Source organism: Mus pahari, chromosome 14, assembly GCF_900095145.1.
Source record: "Mus pahari chromosome 14, PAHARI_EIJ_v1.1, whole genome shotgun sequence".
In the NCBI taxonomy this organism is placed as follows: Eukaryota; Metazoa; Chordata; class Mammalia; order Rodentia; family Muridae; genus Mus; species Mus pahari.
Window position 1 is genome coordinate 45,471,210 of NC_034603.1, and position 5,574 is coordinate 45,476,783.

Sequence of the window (5,574 nt, forward strand, 5' to 3'; positions counted from 1 at the left end):
GGGAATTGAACAACTAGAAGAACAGCAAGTGCTCTTAAGAGCTGAGCTATCTCTCCAGCACCCCAGCCCACCCTGCCCTTTCCCCAACTCCCAGTGTGCATGCTCTGTACTTATCTACTGAGCCACACCCGCAGCCCCCATGACAGGGATTCTGTTATCAACCTCATATTGTTGGTAAGAAGTTTTGAATGAAGCAAGGGATGTTAATCGTCCATGTGTTTGGCCCTACAAAGCTATCAAATGTAGTTGGCTTTTTATACAGATAAGGACCAGAACTTTCCTCTGGCGGCAGCCAAGATGGGTACATACAAATATATCCAGGGGCTACGGAGGAAGAAGCAGTCGGACGTGATACGCTTTCTTTCCACTGCTCCTAATACCACCAGCTCTCTGCGCTGCACTGGGGACCCCGCTCCCCCAAGCCTGATAAACCGCGAAGACTTGGGTACAAGGGTAAGGGTATGTCATTTACAGGATTCGTGTCCACCGTGGTGGTCGCAAACGCCTGGTTTCTAAGGGTGCAACTTACGGCAAGCCTGTCCACCATGGTGTTAACCAGCTGAAATTTGCCCGAAACCTTCAGTCTGTTGCTGAGGAGAGAGCTGAGCGCCATTGCCCGAAACCTTCAGTCTGTTGCTGAGGAGAGAGCTGAGCGCCATTGTGGGGCTTTGAGAGTCCTGAATTGCTACTGGGTTGGTGAAGATTCCACATATAAATTTTTTGAGGTTATCCTCATCGATCCATTCCATAAAGCTATCAGAAGAAATCCTAACACCCAGTGGATCACCAAACTAGTCCACAAGCACAGAGAGATGCGTGGACTGACATCTGCTGGCGGAAAGATCTGCGGCCTTGGAAAGAGCCACAAGTTCCACCACACTATTGGTGGTTCTCGCTGTGCAAAATGGAGAAGACGCAGTACTCTCCAGCTGCACTGTTACCACTAATACAGGTGATATTTGTAAAATTCATATCCAACCAATAGTTTAGGACAGTCAAAAAAAAAAAAAAAAAAAAAAGGACCAGAGAGAGATTGTGTTGCCTTCTTTTCTGAGTGGAGATATGGATTCCTGTGTTCAGGCTGGTGGAGGATAGGGAGTCAGAGAGAAGCAGGTACGGCTTCTAAGATGGAGCTGGAAACTTTCTTCCTGGGCTTAGTTCTTCATGCATGCTTTTCTTGTTAGCATGGTTCCTGGGAAGTCTGCCCAGCCCTGAGACCCGAATTCAGAAGAGGTGCAGAGCCTGCCTGGCCCACTTATGGGGTTGAGTTGCCTGACTAAGTCGTGTTGAGTTGCATGTCATGGCTCATCACTGCTGAAACCTGAGGGTCACTGGTCCTGACCGTGCAAGTCTCTCTGTGTGATTCCGGAAGCCCAGCTCAAGCATCCCCGTTGCCTGCGGCCTGGACCTGTTCTCAGCATCTTTTTTGTCCTCTTGTGGAATTTGACATTTTGGATTTGGGAATTTAAAAATGTCAGCTCTTGTTGTTCAAAGCCATCCTGGACACCTTAGTGAGACATTATCTCAAAGCAAAAAGTGAAAAGAAGTCTGGGACTGCTGAAGAAATGGGTCAATGGATAAGAACACTTGTTGCTTCTTCAGGGGACCTGAATTTGGCTCCCAGCACCCACACTGGGCAGCTTACAACCATCTGTAACTCCAACTCCAGGGGTTCTGACCTCCTCTTCTGGACTCTTCAGATACCTACACTCATGTATACACACATACACCTATATACACATAATTTGAAATGAAAAAATTGAGACAGGGTCTCTCTATGTCACTCTGAGTCTCTCCGTGTCACTGTGAATAGCCTGGGACTCACTGTGTAGACCAGGCTCATCTTGAACTCAGAGATCCATCAGCTTCTGCCTTCCAAGTCCTGTTATTAAAGGAGTGTGCCACCATGCCTGAAAAAAAAAAAAAGCAGGCTGGGGGTGCAACTCAGTGGGGCACCGGATCCAAGTGCCAGGTGCTGAGTTCCATTAGCAGCATTTCCAAGGGAAAGAACAAGGAACCATTTGGCAATAGATGGTTTTGATTGCCATGGTGGAGGATGGGGATGTTGCCAGTGTATGGGGTAGACCAGGCCAAGATGTTGCCATAGCTCCCAGTGACCTGGAGAGATCCCAAACTGTATCCCCTGTGCCACTGTGCTGAGGTGACTGCTGACGTTGAGACACTGACCTGCAAAGCTGGAGCTCTGCCCCACTTTCAAAGTCCTCCTGGGAGTCTGTTTTCTGCCATCGCCTTGGAGCCCTGGGCTGTAGAACCGTCTAATGCTGATGATCCTAATGTTATTCTTATGCCCTTTTCTCCCCACTAACCCTAAAGACAGCCAGACAAACTCCTCATTCCCACCCTCTCCTTGGGCTACCTGGCATTTCCCATTCTAATCCCTGGGTGTTATTGATTTCTTTCTCTATTATCATTTTTTAAAAATATTTTTATCATTTTTTTTCATTTTTAAAATTTATTATTATTTTCTTTATTTACATTTCAAATGCTATCCTGAAAGTTCCCTATACCCCACCCCCGCCCCTGCTCCCCTACCCACCCACTCCCACTACTTGGCCCTGGCCTTCCCCTGTGCTGGGTCATATAAAGTTTACAAGACCAAGGGGCTTCTCTTCCCAATGATGGCTGAATAGGCCATCTTCTGCTACATATGCAGCTAGAGACACGAGCTCAGGGGGTACTGGTTAGTTCATATTGTTGTTGCACCTACAGGGTTGCAGCCCCCTACAACTCCTTGGGTACTTTCTCTAGCTCCTCCATTGGGGGCCCTGTGTTCCATCCAATAGCTGACTGTGAGCATCATTTTTATCATTTTTTTATCTATGGGTGCTTTGCCTACATGTATGTCTGTGGATCACGTGTGTGCCTGGTACCAGAGGGTATCGGATCCCCTGGAACTGGAGTTACAGATAGTTTTGAGCTGCCATATGGGAATCGAACTCAGGGTCCTCTGGAAGAGCAGTCGATACTCTTAACCCCTGAGCCATGTCTCCATCCCCTATTTTATTGATAATTATGTGTGTCTCTGTGTGACTATGTTGACTATGTACACGTGAGTGCAATGTCCTCAGAGGCCAGACGAGGGCATCAGAACACCTGGAGGTAGAATTGCAGGTGTTTGTGGGCCATGCAACATGGGTGTTAGGAACCAAATTCAGGTCTTCTATGAGCAGTTCATACTCTTCACTATGAACTGTTCATAAAAAAAGAGCAGCTCCTGATGGCTGAGCTATCTCCAGCCTCTGACTTTTCTCTTTTACGGGTTCAGAGTTTATCTAAGGGCCAGCAAGAAAGCTCAGCTATTAAGGTGTTTTCTGCCAAGCCTGACAACTTGGGTGTAGTCCCCAGGATCCATGTGGTAGAAGGAGAGAAGCAACCCTCCCTGAGTGGTCGTCTGACCTCCAAATGCATATAGTGTTGTGTGTGCCTTAAGTAAGTAAAAATATAATACATTTTTTAAAAAAAAAGTGTTATCTCAGACTCAGAAGAGATTTATACTTTTGGTTTTGTATTGTTCCTGATACAGAGTCTCACTGTATAGATCTGACTGTCCTGAATTAAGTATGTAGATCAGGTTGCCCGTGAACTCACAGAGATCTGCCTGCCTCCGCCTTCCAAGGGCTGGAATTAAAGTTATGCCTAGCTTCTGCACTTACACAGTTGAATAGTGTTAGGCTTGTTAAAATTTGGGCACCTTTAAGGATTTGTTTAATTTTATTTTATGTGTACAAGTGTTTTGCCTAGATGTATGTATGTGCACCATGGGCATGCCTGGTGCCAATGGAGGCCGGAAGAGGCCATCTGATCCCCTAGAACTGGAGTTACGGACAGTTGTGAACCACCATGCACGTGCTGGGAACTGGATGTAGGCAGTACCAGACCTTGGGCTAGGTTCCTAAGCTAAATAGAAAGGAGATAGCGAAGCCAGGTGTGGTGGCACATACAGAGGCAAGTGGATCTCTGTGAGTTCGAGGTCTGTCTGGTCTACAAAGTGAGTTCCAGAACAGCCAGGATTGCATAGACCCGTCTCAAAAAAACAAAAAACAAGGGCTGGTGAGATGGCTCAGCAGGTAAGAGCATGGACTGCTCTTCTGAAGGTCCTGAGTTCAAATCCCAGCAACTACACGGTGGCTCACAACCACCCATAACGAGTCCTAATACCCTCTTCTAGCACGTCTGAAGACAGCTACAGTGTACTTATTTATAATAATAAATAAATCTTTGGGCCAGAGCAAGCAGGGGCTGAGCGAGCAGAGTCAACCGGAGTGAGCAGATGTCCTAAAATTCAATTCCCAACAACCAGATGAAGGCTCACAACCATCTGTACAGCTACAGTGTACTCACATTTGTAAAATAAATAAATAAATCTTTAACAAAACAAAAAAACAACAAAAACAAGACAGAAAAGGTGAGCCCTGGCATCCATCCCTCTGCTTCCTGACTACAGATGAGATATGACCAGTGCCTCACGCTCCTGCCACTGATCATGATGGACTTCATCCTTAGACTGTGAGCCGAGATAAACCCTTCCTTCCTTCCTTCGGCTGTTTTGTCACAGCCGAGAAAAGTAACTACTCCAGCTGTCTAGCACTGTGGCCATTCTTTACCTTTCTAAGTTCCTGTTTCTCTGTCAGTGTAAAAAGGAGCACGGTGGCGTTGGTCTCATCACCTCATGCTGGTTTCTTGAATGAGTGCATGTAAAGAGAAAACAGAAAAGAGTTGGGCAGAGAGCAAGTGCTTCATTAGTAATCAATGCTACTGACGCTCCCCTGAACGCCTTCCTGTGTTGGTGAATGGCACCATTGTCTAAACCCAAACCTTACCCAGACTTACTGTCTTTTGCTTCTTCTCCATAGCCAATTGTCGCCCCAAGTTACCATTTTAATATAACTCCCATCTCATCGTAGGCAGGCTGTGTCTCCCTCCCTGAAGAGAGAGGTGATCTGGGACACACATAGTTAGAGATGCTTGCTGCGTCCCAGCAGATGGCTCTCACCAGGACCCGGAAGAAGCTGAGACATCTGGATGTTTTCAGCAGGAAGGAAAGGGTATGTCTGCCACAATGGATCAGCCATTTCCTGAAAGCTAACCGAGAGGTCTACAGGCAGCCTGGGGTGAAGTTTCTGAGGCGGGCAGGGATGGCAGTCAAGGGAGGCTTGCCTGCTACTGCTGCCCCCTCACTGTGGTTATCTGGGAGGCTGAGGGAGGGTGTTGATTCTGATCATGGGGTATCGCTGTCCTCCCTAAACTACAACATACCAATTTTTCCAGAACCTCTCAGAGTCAGAAGCTACAGGGGCATGCTGTCACCCATGGCGGCCTGAGGAATTTCCCTGAGCCTTGATGCAGGTCATATCAGGATTCATGGCTTGGATGCTGAAAAGGAATTTCAAAGATATTTCAGTATGATTAAGAAGTGTTGGAGAAGCTGGACATGGTGGCGCATGCCTTTAATCCCAGCACTTGGGAGGCAGAGGCAGGTGGATTTCTGAGTTCGAGGCCAGCCTGGTCTACAGAGTGAGTTAGGACAGTTAAAAACAATTCCTTAAGCCGGGC

The 5,574-nt window shown here is 47.1% G+C and overlaps 1 pseudogene; it reads left to right on the forward strand.

Moving 5' to 3' along the window:
* Window positions 1–297: 297 nt before the first annotated feature.
* LOC110331822 lies at window positions 298–947 on the forward strand (annotated as a pseudogene).
* Window positions 948–5,574: the final 4,627 nt, after the last annotated feature.